At 36.2% G+C, this 16,188-nt stretch overlaps 1 protein-coding gene across 4 annotated transcripts in view; it reads right to left on the bottom strand.

Moving 5' to 3' along the window:
- Positions 1 to 16,000, bottom strand: part of LOC132160746 (transcriptional enhancer factor TEF-5-like) — a 41,790-nt gene extending 25,790 nt beyond the window's left edge. For 2 of the 4 annotated variants that reach the window (XM_059570419.1, XM_059570416.1), the window contains exons 1-2: positions 15,830 to 15,999; positions 15,375 to 15,444 (exon numbers count right to left, since the gene is read on the bottom strand). The gene's annotated coding sequence lies outside the window, so the exon portion shown is untranslated. Of the gene's footprint in view, positions 1 to 15,374; positions 15,445 to 15,829 lie in introns of all 4 variants that reach the window. The other 2 variants (XM_059570417.1, XM_059570418.1) reach the window with 2 other exon arrangements.
- Positions 16,001 to 16,188: the final 188 nt, after the last annotated feature.

The raw sequence follows: 16,188 nt of genomic DNA on the forward strand, positions 1-16,188 counted from the left end.
CTGCAAGAATGAAACGAGGAAAGAGAGGCAGAGAGAAAGAGAATGTTACTTTATTGTGGACATAAAGATTAAGCAAATAAATCCTCTTTCAAAACCGCTCCATTTAGTCGTGTGCACCCACAGTTTTGGGCACTGGCTGATGATGACAGCAGCAACTATGACTCTTATTACCATTTCCTATTTTCAAACGCTTCCAAAATGACAAATGAATTTTCAACATTATATAAAGCTCCATTTAAAAGGATTAGACAATTAGGACTAGCCTGCAAAAATGCTTGTGGTTGGGAGCACGCGGTCCAATGTGGCCGTCTAAATGTCTGAAAATGGTTAAGGGATCTTAAGCGTTTTTCAGGCTGCCTCTTTTTCGCATGGTATTGTTCATGAGGATCGGGTCCCAGGAGTCACTGGTGTGCCCACATATTTCATTCTTTTATTTCACTTTCTGCTGATGTTGATGAAAAAATGCAGCTTGGGTAAATACGGCCGACTCCGATTGAGACTATCCTTTGGGGATATTCAAACGCTCTGGTTACACGCACACTGAAAGAATAAGCTTGACTTGGCAGCCCAAAGACACAGAATGAGCAAAACAACGGCCGGGAGAGCATTGGAATATGGAAGCGGCCTAATTACTTTTCGACATTGCAAGCCTCAGACCTCAGCCCAATCTAACGCTGCAGGGAGGACAATTAGCAATGCATTTCCAAACTGCATTTGCCTCTCAGGTGACATGCAACACCATTCATCCTGTGAAATCATGATAGTCACAGTCACTGGATGTTCCCCAGAGAAGTTACAAAATGTCTAAACCTGCAGTAGAACCAACATTTGAAACAATTACACATAAGTTTCTCAAACATAAATTGTCCTGTACAGATTTTTATTCAGTCACACACTGCAAACATTTAACCTCAAGTCTGAGCTACACTGTATTAGGCGTATAATACAAAACAGTCAAAATTGAGTTATAAAGACTATGATCTAGAATTAAAGCAAAATAAATGTAGAAAACGTAGTGCCACAACGCTAGGGTGTTGTAGGTGATTCACGCTGATTTCATTAGTGCATACTTATGGATATTAACATTCATTTTGTATTTGGATTGTATCTGTATTATTATAATTTTTTTTAGCTTTTATAACCTTGTGTAAATTTCCAGTGTAATCGGAAAAAGGTGTAAAATGCAAATCACTACTAGTTACCTCAAAGATTGCATTAACAAACAATTCAGTCATTCAGCAAAAAGGAAAGAAGGTCTCTTTGGGAATATATATATAAAAAAAATTCAGTGTTCATTTTAATTTTAGCTTGAGTTTTAGTAACTTTGTTGTGTCCCTTAACTTTTACTAGTTTTTAATTTTTAATTCATAGCTTTATATTAAGCTGAGCTTTTAATTTGCTATTTTAGTTTTAGTAATTTTAGCACGTATGGTGAACTTATTTTAGTTAGTTGCCAAGGCACGTTTATTTTGGGATTTTCATCTAATATTTATATTTTAGCTTACTTTCAATTAATGAAAATTATTTTTTTATTAATACTGGCATCACAAATGGTGTCATCAATAAAACCACCAGCCAAAATCATGAACACATTCAGAAATTTTGATTGCTGCTCACCACTAACTATATCATACTCTACAAATCTATACGCAGTGATTTCTGCCATGTCACCAAATCTAAATACACATTATGTGAGGTAACACAAACGAGCAAACTTTGAGTAAAAAAAGACACGACTGCATGCTTTGAAAAAGTTCTCCATTTAGCATGTGTGTGCACACTGGGGGAGAGGGTGAGAGACGAGTGTGTGCACAGGGAGCGCGGAGAAGCCGTTCTATTGGAGAGTTGGGCTTAAATTCCAGACATGTCCTTATTAAGGAAGTGCGGTGTTAGTTCTCTCTCTCTCTCTTGCTCTCTCTCCCTTATGTCAACTGAGCCCCCCCTCGCTCTACTCTCTTCACCACCCTACGCTCCCAAGCACTCGGTCCAAATAAGGATAGGCGAGCAAAGGATGAGGGGAGGGGGAGGGGGAGGTGAAGGAGGGAGGAGTGCTGGAGTCAAGGGGTGTTGTGGGGGGGGGGGGCAAAGCAGAGGGAGGGGAGGACAGACCAATTTAGACATCCATTCGGAGGCTGAAAAACAGTGGGATTGTTTTGGACAAACTGCAACATCAGCACGCCTGGGGACTTGAGCGTTCTCGGCACTCCTGATAAAGAAAGAGCTAGTTAACTAACAGCGGGAGAGTGACCTGTATGTGACTTATCAATGCAAAAATTAAAACTAATACCAAATTCACACACTATGGCACATTGAAGAACTTTACTGTGGGTTACTTCAAAGACATGTGGTGTTGAAATATTATTAACATTAACATGATTTTTTTTTTAATCTGCTTTGAAGTAATGTGTACAGTGAAAAGCACTAAACAAATAAATTTGCCTTGTCTTGGTATAAACGTCATGCTAGAATAAAATCACCATGGCTTATTTTTATGCAAAAACCATGGTACTCTTTTTTAAGTGTGGTAATGAACTGAAAAAAAAAGATTAAAAGTAAGGAGACAAACCAGGAGCTGTAAAAAAAGTTTAAAAGAAGATTAAAACAATAAATAATACAAATAATACAAGTACAAAAAAACAAGTAAAACATTGAATAAATAAAAAAAAATAACACACATAAATTGCATACATATAAAAATTACACACATAAATATGAGTGTGTGTGTGTAATTATTCAAGTGAATAACAAACATGCATAAATAAGTGTGTGTGTGTGTGTGTGTGTGTGTGTGATAATGTTTGGTACTTTGATAAGTGAATAAAAACACATTTTAATTATTTAACCATGTATAACTGTATGTATGTGCGTGTGTGTGTGTGTGTACTTTTTATGCTAATCCCATAGTGGTAGCAAATAATAAATGCCTAAAAAGTTCTAAATTCAAATTCCCAAAATGGTGTCCCGAAGGAACAAATATATAAAAGAAACAAACCAGCAGTTGCAAAACACACTGATGCAATGCCTTGGCAACAAAGAACAAAGAAAAAGGGTTTATTTTAATACTAATTGCAACTAACATCTGGCAGTGTGTTCTCCCTCTATCTCACCCTTTCATCTTAAAGCAACATTGCAAACATTAACTTTCAGTTTCTTTCAAAAAGAGACATGGCAAGTGAGCAAGAATAAGGCCAGACGGACACAACTGAAAAACATCTGTTGCAAAACAAACACGCTCATCCTGCAACGCTGAAAGCCATTTAGCTCCATGGGATGCAGACGATGCAAACACACAAACTTCATTTTCCCATACGGCAGCTGGGTCTTAACTTTGAATGGCATGGCACACATATTTAGTCCGACACAGGCGCACAACCTCCTCTTTCCCGCCTTCTCTTTCTCCCTCCTGAACCAAACAGAGCTCGAAGTCAGTATATAATGCTGAAGAATTTCCATGTGGTCCAGGAATGTAAATAATGCAGTGAAAGCCATGCAGCACACACATTCATTCAGACGCCCATTGAATGAACACAAGCCCTCCCTGCCCACTATCTCACAGAGCTCCAACACAGTACGTATTGTTGTCGGCTGAAGTACTGAGTTGGCTCCAGCCATGATTGACCGGATTCCTCACGATCTCTGTAGGAGAAAACCCAAGGAAACTTACTTCAGTATGATCTAATATCAATTACAAAACATGGACTTACAGCCAGTTTTTCCCCAAGCTGACACTTCCAACCATGGAATCTGGCATGGACTTATGGAGGAGTTCGGGGGGGACAGAAGTTGCCAGACTATTCTTACCAGAATCATAAAGACTTAGTCATTCGGCCGTTCCAGGAAAGGGGCACTGATTGAGGTTTACTTGGTGGCCTTTTTGGATTTTCCTCTCAGAGAGGTTGTTTATGACTCAAAGTCAGACATTGTGGTCACACACAAGATACACATGTACAAGAAACACAGGACTGAACATATGGTGAATGGTGAATTCAGCTGCAAGCATGCTGATTAAACGGTGGAAATAATTGCTAATTATCGTAATAAACTGTAGTTTACGTATAATTTAGCTAGTACATATTATGTACTGCTGATGAAGAATAGCAATAAAGCTTGGTTTATGAAGAAACACACTTGTGTTACCAAACTACATTTCCCATCATTCTCTGTGACAAAATGAGAGGGATAAAATACACAGATAAAAAAAAAAAAAAAAAAAAAAAAAAATCAACCATTATCATTTATGTTGCATGAAAACAAATTAGAAATGTGAAATCATCCAGCAAGTCAATTTAATTTGAACCAAAACTACTTAAAATTATCAATTATAAATTGCTGTATTTTGTAGCTTGGTTATCAGCTTCAAAATATAATTTACACTTCAAAGCAGATAACCAAAAACTTTTGAATTGGACTAGTGTTGTCAAAAGACCTGGTACTTTGGTACCAAGTCGGTACTAAAAAAATTTAAATGTGACGGTACCAGGTTTCTTTAAGCACCGGTAGTACCGAGGTCCCGTTCAAACCCGGTTCAGCGCTATGATTTCCGCGAAGCAGAAAACGAGGACGGAATTTCAAAATGCAGTCATGAAAATGAAACTTACATTTTAATATGGACAGTCATAGAATTTGTCAAAGTTAGCATAAATTAATCAAATCAAATCTCCATATGGACCAGTATCTGTAAATGTTAAGCCGCAAAAGTTGTTTGAAATATGAATCCGTGTTCTGCGCGTCTCTGTGTGAATTAATGAATGGCAGAGACGTGCGGGTTTGTTTATTACATAGACTGAAGCGCGTGACGCTTGCATTAATTTTAGCATCTAAACTTCAGAGTTCTCTCTCCATCAAGCGATCTTTTCAGTTTCTCACACATGCAAAAGAGAGAGAGAGCGAGAGTCTTACCACGCTGAATCGACACGCTATATGTAAACTATTCTTTATTGTCTTTTCCTGTAATGTAGTTCATTTAGAATTATTCATATTCATTTTTGAACAAGCAGAAGACATACCGGTTTCTCCGGTAGTGGGCGGAGCTAATGCGCAAATGGCAATTTCATTGGCTGGCGCTGATTTTGTACCGTCCCTGTTTTGATTTCAGCAAATCAGTTTGACCGAACGTAGACAACGTGATTAATATTCATGAACCCAGCAGCTCATCAATTCATAGTGCATTGGATATACATTAGTATGATAGCAGAATTAGTAGTAGTATTATCTTTTAATAATAATTATTATAAATAATAATTAATATGATCTATTACTATTTTTTTTACAGAAACCATCAATGACCAAAAATATCTTAAGCATCACCACCAGTTTTAAGTTCAGTTAAAATGACAAATATGCATTCATTAGGCCTAAAAGTTAATTTTTACATAAAGGCATTGTGCTAGAAATATTACTATTATTTAGTAAAATGTATGTGATACTGCTACTACTGTTGAAAAAATTTATAAAACTTTATTTTTTAAAGAAATAAATCACAATATTTCTTACATGTTTTAATTTTAATAGAAAATCCCCTTTATATACCATAAATAAAATGTGTTTAAATTTCATAAATTAAAAGACAAATTAAATTTGGGTGAAACTTGTTTACTGTTTTTCATAATTATTTAACTTATAGAAAAACTTTAAACACAATTGTAAATAAGTATAAAGAATGGCATTGGTTTTATTTTTAGTGCTAAAAGTTTTTTTTTTTAATTAGCATATTTTTGTGTTTTCCTTTTGTACCGAAATTGGTACCGAGAACCGTAGATTTTCACTGGTATCGGTACCGAATACTGAAATTTTGGTACCATAACAACACTAAATTGGACATTTATAATATCAAACTAAAACCAATCTTAAATCAAAAATAGTATAGACCTACAATAAACTTATTGAACTACATATAACCCATTCCCCTCTATTTCTATATATATATAGAAAAATCCATTGTCTTTCATTGGATGTGTGTGTATGTATTATATACATACATACAATGAAGTCTTTTTTTTTTTTTATACTAAAGAAATAGAACAGAATAAACAGAAATATAATAAATACGGACAAAAGTAGAAATGTGATCATATTTATCAGTTTAAACATCATACTATTTTACCAAGAAATGTAGTGTTCTCAGGAGAAATCAGGTTAATCAGAGAGAGATTCATGACTCAACTGTGGGATTTAATCCAAATCTGGACTTTCCATTATCTCAAAACTATTTTACGAGAAGTCAGTCTGTCACAATCACAATCCCATTCGTGTAAATCTGCAAGGTTTCTCAAAGAAGCTCCCAACATAACACATCCTGCATCTCCACATCTTGGCTTTTATAAAGTCTCTTCTAGTCTCAATAAGTCATCTTATAACATTTCAGGGTCTCCGCTAACTGACAGGGGAGCAGAGGGACTTTCCAGCGTATGGAGCGAGCGCTGGAGTCCATCTGCGCGTTAGTCATCCCCAGGCGGACATTTTTGGAGGGAAACAAGCGAGTGGAGGATCCTGTCCAGAAGGGAGGTCTTCATGCTGACCTGCCAGCAAAATAAGGGATGCGGTGAAAGTTAATGGGAGCAAACCCTAACAACCAGAACCTACCTTTTGTTTTTCCTTCTGTTGGACACCCCTGTCAGATATGAACACAAACACAGAGATATAGAAGACCTGCTGTCATAACTAACCTGCACTGGTAAAAATAAAGGTTCTTTAGTGCATCAACAGTTCTATAAAGAACCTTTAACATCCATGGAACCTTTCTAAGGTTCTTTATAATCCAAAAAGGTTTCGATAAACTTTCGAAAGGTTTCATGGATTTTAAAGGTTCTTGATGGAACCATCAATACCAAAAAAAGAACCTTCTTTTAAAGAGTGTAGCCTGCACTTTAAAAATAAAGGTTCTTTTATTGGCACCAATGATTCCATGAAGAACCTTATCCGAAACTCTGCAAGGTTCTTTATGATGGAAATAGGGTTCTTTCATTTTTTTTAAATGTTCTTTACTCTAAGAAAAAAATGGTCCTTTTAAGAACTGTTTAACTAAAGGTTCTCTGAGGAGCCCAAGGTGGATCTTCTATGGCACAGATGCAAAAACCTCCTTCTTGTGCCTTAATTTTTTTTAAGAGTGAGGGCAACATGATTTAGAATTAAAGACTTTACAAGAGCAAGATTTCCCTTTTTTAGTATTTGAACCAATGTTCAAAGATCTTTTAACAAATGTCTTCCAACTGTTTTTCCTGTCGAATGCAACTTAGAATGTGAGATTTGTTAGGAAACTGTTGCAGCTGGAACACTTGTTGGCAATAGTCGCCCCCAGGGAACGTATCCCTACGAGCAGCCTCCGAGCAGTGCGTGTTGTACACACCCCTTCACTCACGCAAGAGCATACACACCGAATACTCTTCAGTGTATTCAGCTCCTTCGAAAACACACACGCAGTCAGTGGTGAGAGAACAACAGGGCTGGACAAGTGTAGCAGCAGCTGCTGGTTGGGTTCAAATTACAGATAAAGACGTTTAGAGCGTCTCCTCATTGTCCGACAGTGATTTCCAACTACGGCCAAAAGCTCATGAATTGCACTTACTATACTTGAGAGGAGACTCATGTCAGACCATCCCTTACTTGGGATGATTCATCTAAGCAGAAGATAACCTCTTTAACTAGGCTGAGAGAGTATGACTCAGGCTATTCTTGGGAAGTGGCATCTTTCCAGCATCACTTTTGTCTTTTGTGACTGGCAAATGAGGATTATTAGAAAGCACTTACTTGGAAAAAAAACACTGATTTTTATGGCAAAGCATACTGTGTATGCAAACCTGATGGGTGGGTTAATCAAAATCTGAGAATGTGATTGGTTCAAGCTTTTTTTTTCTTCTCACATTTCATTATCTGTTCACATGATCTTCGCGGCAGCCCAAGTCTGAACATGTCTGAAGGAACGGATATACGTGGGCCCAAGAGTGACAAACATTGGCAAACCTGCCATTCACGCTAGTCTGTTTCTCTATATTAACTCATTGGCTTTGATGGTCTACACACCAGGTCTTCATGACCCAAGGCCACACACCAGGAAATGACCATCATGAAACCTATGGGTGGCCAATCTTAGAAGGTCAACTTAGTTTGACTAGAACTACATATACTCAGTGCTTTGTTTTACTACCTAAAAAGCCTAAAAATTGTATAATTTTTTAGAAATCAGCATACAACTAATATACAGAAGTCCAAAGAGTGTAGGCTTGACATTCTTATAAGTTAAAAATTGCATTTGTTCAAAAATGCAATGCACCAATATTAAAATTCAGGCAAATAATTAAAGTTATGTTATGGCCAATATTCAATAAATAGTGTAATAGTATAGAAATAATATTTAATATTTGCTATTTATTCAGTTTATTCTATGTCTACATACATTTAAAAAACAACTAAAAATCAACCATTTAAAATGCTAAATAGGCATTGGAACTTCAGTGTACAGAATAAAAAAAAAATTATGCTCATTTTGAGATTTGACAAGATTACATTTAACCAAAGTTTTTGGTCTTTAAACGATTAACTTGAAGTTAGCATCAGATGACGACAAAAGAAAATTAAAATGTATAAAGGGAAATGCTCAGGCATTGTCCAATATTAATGATAATGATGAATTAAAAAAAAAATCTAATTACCAAAAACTATATGGTATAAATTGGTACCATTTGAAAAGAAATAGAGTCAGAATTTCATACGCTACATAAAAGTAAAACTGGGTCAACTCCGTGTATGTGCAACCCCACTGTACATACTTGACATACATTATTGCTTACTTAAACAGTTAATCACTGGACGCTTCAGAACAATGCATGATAAAGTTTGTTTAGCTAGTAATATCTGCTTACACGTAATTGCTTAGATATGTTCAGAGCCTCAGATGTGATCTTAATCATGCTTGATACCATTTAATCAAGTCCTGCGGGTCAGAACCCTGTCCTCCTAGAAATAACAGTGAGTTTTTGTTTTAAAGTCTGTGGCAAGACGTCGCTTCAACACCCTTGCAGGACTATTAGCTTGTCTAAGACACTAAACCCTTTTATCTCTCTTGCATATTATCTCTTTCGACCATTCTCCAACTCCCCAATCACTTTCATTCACCCGCTCACTTTCTTTCCCTCTCTGTGTTTAGCTCTAATAAATTCTACCCTTCTCCTCCAATAACTTCCTCTTACTTCCTCTCTGGCTCGGCACTCAGGAAACAATCAAAGCTGTTGAAGAGCCTGTGAGAGAGAGCTGCTCGACAGATGAGAAATACTGTAAAATTACCAAGACAGAGAGTGAATTTAGGGATAAAAGGCTCTTACTCTACTAAAAGCACTACAGTCTTTACATGAACAGTAGCACCTCGTGTAAATAACCCTCGATTAAATAACCCTTAACCCTGATTCCTGACTTTCAACATTATCCACTGGGTCTGCTCTCAGATCTCTCCATATGGTTTACTCTAGTCCTGATTTAGTCAGCAGAGGAAAGACTGACACAAAGAGCACCGCATGTGCCAGAGGACTCGCTCGAACGTCTGATTCAGCACTTTCCGCGGAAAATCGTCAGTCGAATTTGTGAGGGAGTGCTCTTGCCTGACTTGGTCATTTAGTGGCTGAGGCATGGGCTCGAGCCAAACCCCACGAAAACCGAAAAGACATGCATAAAGAGACGAATGCTCACATGACTCTTGGGATGGAAGAGAGAAAGAGGCCCCATGTGCTGATCTCTGAGTCACAGTTCTATGCCAAAAACAGAGGAAGACATAGATACAACCTACTCAAGCTCATAAACCAACAAAGATTTGGTGTAGAAACAGTTTTCACTCACTCAGGAATTTCAAGTAACTACAAAGAAACAGCAATTAAACATTTTCATTCGAATGAAATTGACATTTTAAAGAATGAAATAGAATTTTCTTGTAAAACGTACTCCAAACATCTGTTATTTACTTTGAACTTTTTATTTTTACTGTGTACAAATTATATTTGCAATCTGATTTTTGATTATTAAGATAATATCAAAACTTATCTTTTAACATATTTGATTTCCAAATCAAATATGGCAAAAGTATAAAAGACAAATTACCCAAAAAGCTAAATCAATTAGTTGCATCTACATTTTAAACATGTTTTTTAAAATCCAAAACAAGAGAAGATGCATTTGATAATATAAACAAAACAATAACAGATTTATCAAAGAAAATGTATTGTTTCTTACAAAGTGCAATGTTAGGGTGTTTTGGGTAATTGCTAGGTGGATATGTACTGGTGCAAGTCAAAGAATCCCTCCTTCAAGATAGATTTAGGGGAATTTTTCTTCCGTTTCATCATAAGCCAGGAGAAAATCATCAAGTCCGTTCCCTGACAGTAATACCACACATTTCTTTAATACGCCGCATTATATGAAACATCGTCAATCTCCCTGGCACAAATGGTGCGAGACAAGTTATACATCAAAATCAAAAGGCTAGTTCACTCAAAAACTATAAATTCTGTCATCATTTATTCACCAACATGTTGTTCCAAACCAAAACAACATACTTTCTTCTGTGAAAAAAAAACAAATGATAATATTTCAAAAACTAAATGGGGTCTAAACAAAAAACTGGACCCCACTGACTTTCATTAATCAAAATAGTAATACAGGTTTGGAACAATGTGTGTCTAAATTCCAATATAATGCTTAGGTTTTGGGTTTTGTTTGAATTACTAATACTAAGTATGAGCACTATGTATAAGTTAATTCAAAATATATTACTAAAAATGATAAAATGTTGCCAATGATAAAAATGGCAACAATGTTCCCTGTAATGATTGTCAGACTCTGATAACCATCACATGAAAGAGCTTCTTAATAAAGAATGACAAATAAATGCAACCACTAGACAGAAGGCCAAAAATAATCAACTTTCCTTCCTTTTTCAGATTATTAGATTAGATACAACTCAGGTGCACGTTTGCACGGAGCGTAGCTGACTGCCGCATGAACACTGCAACAAACAGTTGGTTTCAAGAACAACTGGAAAGTCTAGCAACTTCAGACAGACAGAAACAAAGGCTATACTGTTCTAGCCCACAGCTCGCCCCTCCCTCGAGTCGAAAACGGCCATGGAGAAGCCAAAAAAATCTTATCTGCCAATGCCTCGGGCAGGAAATGTATGTAAACAAGTGTCCCGAGAGTGGGCAATCATTTTCAGCGCAATGTAAACACGCTTCCATGAGCCGTTTCTCCATCATAATTAATAAAGCATAGCGACACATTGTGTGTGCTTTGGCTTGCATCTCGCCTCAGGCTCCTTCGACCGCGACATGGAAAAGGACTTTAATTTAAAAGGGAAGAATTACATTTTGGGAAACTGAAGATCGTATAAAATGTTTCCTTCTGCAAACATGAGGCAGTGAGGAGGGCAAAAGGCAGTGCATCATGTAAGATGCTCTCTTTCTCCCAAATGCTTGAAAACACACAGCCAGATATTTGTTCAGAGCTCTGTTGACAGACAGATAAGTGGTCACCATTTGGAGAGCCACTTCTGCGGCGGGTGCTAAAAGGTTCACACAAATGGAAAGAGGCTCATTAAGCTCTCAGCTGGGCCCTTAACACAAACCAGCTAAAGGAACTGTCAACTGGCGAGCAACATAAACACACATGGCACAAACAATCTGCTCTGATCGCACACTCTCAAGAAGGATACGCTCTGGACTTTCTGCATCGAGAACTGCTAGAAATGCCGTGGAGATGATTGCAAACTTCAGGACTGATTTGGGGACTGGATTGAGAGCTCAGCGCAAGAACAAACAAATCATTAGAACTGATTTGTTAGCTTATTAAACAGTAAAGCTCTATTTAGAGCGGGAGAGCAAAAGCAGACAATTAAATTACGTGTCTTCGTTCGGCAAAGCCTGACAGCAAGGGGAGTTCAGGGTTCGTTTGTGATGTCTGCAGAATATGAGAACCACAAATTTGCAGCTGAACAATAAATGTGGCCCATCGCGGAAGCCATAAAAGGCAATGCACGACATCGGTTTAAATTCACCCCTCAAAAAAGTGTGTTTGCTTAAAACATGTTGCCCTCAAAACAATCGGGAAAAACATACAATTGTGCATAAACTGAATAGAAAATCACCTCTGTTCCAGTGCAAACATCGTCCATGGAAAAAACAAGTTCTGATTTAGAATTCTGTGCAAAACAATACTTTGGAAATCTTTTAATTTCAGAAAAGTGCTTTTGCAATCTTTACATTGTATTAGGTGTAATTTCAGCATTATATGCCTTCATCAATACTATATGCCATTATACGATCTTCATCAATACTGATTAATGAAAATTGCATTAGGGGACAACTAATACTAAAACTAGACAGCTTAAGCTTAAATATTTACCCGAGAAATATATATGTGACCCTGGACCACAAAACCAGTCTTAAGTCTCTGTGGTCTATTTTTAGCAATAACCTAAAAAACATTTTATGGGTCAAAATGATCAATTTTTCTTTTATGCCAAAAATCATTAGGATATTAAGAAAAGATCATGTTCCATGAAGATATTTTGTAAATTTCCGACCATAAATATATCAAAACTTATTTTTTGTTTAGTAATATGCATTGATAAGGACTTCACTTGGACAACTTCAAAGACGATTTTCTCAGTATTTAGATTTTTTTGCACCCAGATTTTCAAATAGTTTTATCTCGGCCAAATATTGTCCGATCCTAACAAACCATACATCAATGGAAAGCTTTTTATTCAGCTTTCAGATGATGTAGAAATCTAAATTTCGACAAATTGACACTTAAGACTGGTTTTGTGGTCCAGAGTCACATATATATATATATTACTAACTGTAAATTGCACATTTTATGTAAGTGGCAAATGCCAAGACAGGCTTCCTGTAATGCATGCCACAAGCTAAACTAGACTAAACTTCCTGTAACAAACTCTTGTTGGGTCTCATTTGTTGTTAATCAAATAATAGGGTAGTGGTCGTCCGATATTGTTTTTTTTGGGAGGCCGATAGCCGATATAAAGCAGATATAATTATTATTTTTCAATTAATATTTAAGAAATTTGAAATCATTTGACTATGGATTAAAAAAAAATGTGTAAAATAAACATACTTTAGATGACAACATATTTTTCATAAATAAATAAATACATATTTAATAAAAATATAATTAAAAGGAAGCAAACACTGCAACCAACAGGGCACTCAGTATTCTGGGAAGTTTGGGTGCATTGGGAATCATATTTTTCAAATGAACCCAGGGTAACCCTCATTTTACATACAGCACACGGTGAAAATGACATGAATCTGACAGAGAGCAAATGCATAAAGTGCAGCATAATTTGAAATCACGAGTTTAAAGTTCAAAGCATTCAATTCAAATGGACTGACCATCACACAGAGAACACGCGATAACGCTGGATAAAAATGCACACTTCACAAGATCTCACGGCTGGATTCAACTAAGTTTGCAAGGTTTGTGAAATTAAATGTTCATTAGCCATTCAAAGATTTGTTTAAATTATATAAATGTGTATTTGCTTAAAGCTGACGGCAAACGAGAAAGTATAATGTTTGCCTTTCTATTACTAATAATATAAAAGCAATTGTTATAATACTTTTTGCATACATGAATTCCTTGTGTAGCCATTCTATCTGATTATTAGACAGACTTCTATCCATATTAGACAGAACTGTTAATGATGACAGTGAACAAGAAGGTGGGCACTGCTTTTCTCAGCGCCGTCAAAATAAAAGTCCGCCTCGAATACATCGGGCAAGCAGAAAAATGTATCGGCCGATGCCGATATTTGAAAAAAGCCAAACATCAGCCAATATATAGGCCTTGACAATATATCGTCGACCACTAGTGGTAACATCTAAAAAAAATTCAGAACACAAAAATGTAAAAAAGTTTTGGACTTAAGAGCAAGAAAAAGATTTGGCTGAGATTTGGCTTTAAAATCAAAATGTAAACGAAAAAATGGAGTAAACTAATTGGAGCACATTTTAGTTACTTCCAATGTTGACTAAACTTAAACGAACACAATATCTGGTCTATGTACTGACTCTTTAAGTATATACAACATACACTATAAAAAAAAAATTACACAGAACATCAATCACTTCTAAACACAACCTGACCTATATCGAGCTATGTTTCGACCATTTCTTGAGAAGCCCAACCTTTCTAAAAGGAGGGAAAACATAAGACAATCTAATCAAGCAGCAGAACTTGAAGAGGCAGTTTGGGCTAAACTAAGTTCAACCTGAAGTACAGCATTTCTGTTTAACCAGACCTGTCCATTAATAGTAACTCCGTAGAACACAAAAATGTGGAGAGCATCATTAAACTCACTTAATACATATGTGTGGGGTGAACTAATAACAGATTAACATATTCATGTGAAGGACTAAACTCAAAATACTTCAGTCTCACCCTGAGAAGCATGAAAAAATTAAATTAATACACAGATGAAGTGGAAATGTTTGATAAGATTCATTAACCCTCTTGTTGTCCTAAAACTGGATCCTCCAGTGATCCTTAAGTCAAATTTGTCCCATTAAAAAAATAATAGACTCAGACAATGTATTTAATCTGCTTGCAAAGTATATGATGTTGGAAAATCTATAAACTATATAATATAGAAACTATATAAAGCTGTACAACTTGTTGAATCTAGCCATAAAGATCACAGATAATGAGAAACATTACTTTACACATAACTGTAACCTTACTTTTTTTTTTTTTAAGATATTACTGACAGTGTCACAAATCCCGGATAGCACACAAAAAAAGAGGGTAGAAGGGTTAATATCGAAACGCTCAATCTGAGGAAAGATAGCTGTTTGGGCGGGAATATCAATCAACGTCATCGTTTTACCTGAGGGAATCTGATCGTTTTATTGGCAAAATATTTTAATACAACAAAAATAATGATTATATTATAATCAATAGTATTCAGACACTGAGATAAAATTCCATACAAAAATATAAAAACTAATAAAATCGGTTTTGATAAATCAGTCTGGATGGTAGCTAACAATATGGAAAATTGCCTGAAGGCAATTATAAAAGTTTCCAAAGAAATCAGTTATCAACCATCAACCCGTTTTATAATTAATTATGTTTTTACGCTATTTATATAGGTTAAGGAGTCAACACTAGACTTTTTCCAATAATGTAATTTGTTTTCCCTTCACACGTAAAGAAGAAGTTTTGTAAATGAAAAACATAACTTTTAATGTACTTGTATACTCTTAAAATCACCTCACTAATGACAATAAATAAAACAAATAAAAAAGAAAACAATAAATATTAAATCTAATAAACGTCTTGAGCCTGTCAAAGGAAACAAACATAGTCACACTTACCTGATAACGTAGAAAAAGAGGTGAAAGATCTCTCCAAACACTTCTTCTGTCGTTTCTCTCTGGAGATTCTCTGGAACAACAAAACCTCTTTCTTTATTTTCAATCTCATGCGTTTGCAAAATCATGCTATGAGAGTAAATAAGAGCCTGAGCAGACGAGCATGACATTTTCGACTCAACTTCTACACGCAACAATGGCAGCGTTAGTTGCAATAATGTTTCAAACTTAAAAGTCTAACTCAAAGGCAAAAAGTTACAGTGTATCAAACTAAAATCGCCTTCCTCGCTCTCACACATGTACAAACACAGCATATCCACACGGAATTCTGTCCCTCATCCCACCCAACGCAGGGAGTTCCGAGGAAAAATGCGAAATATGACAAAGATCTGAAAACTTCGCTAGAGCGGCATGAAAAACGCGATCAGACAAAGGGAACGAGTGAATCTAAAACTCACCTTTATTGAGAAACACCTCTACCGATAGAACTGGACGAGGTTTATTTCTTTAAAGTTATATTTATCTTGGTGTTCTATTGTTTTCAGTAATATTTCTCCCGGTTTGACAGTATAGGTGGAATGCGAAGTATGGGTTTGGTATGAAATTCACGCACTTCAGTGGAAAACGAAGGAGGGAAAAAAAGTTTAAGGAGGGGCCAACGGTGCGCGTCAATCAACACGGCTGGGGGCGGGGACTTCTCCAAAGACCCGCCCACTTCGGGCCGTAGAGAAGCAAAGAGAAAAGCTGGCTACTTGAGCTACTGTACATTGAAGTATAAATAAACTTTGGATTAATGTAATGACGTTTTCACCAACAA

The sequence above is a fragment of the Carassius carassius genome, chromosome 17 (genome assembly GCF_963082965.1).
Source record: "Carassius carassius chromosome 17, fCarCar2.1, whole genome shotgun sequence".
NCBI classification, from domain to species: Eukaryota; Metazoa; Chordata; class Actinopteri; order Cypriniformes; family Cyprinidae; genus Carassius; species Carassius carassius.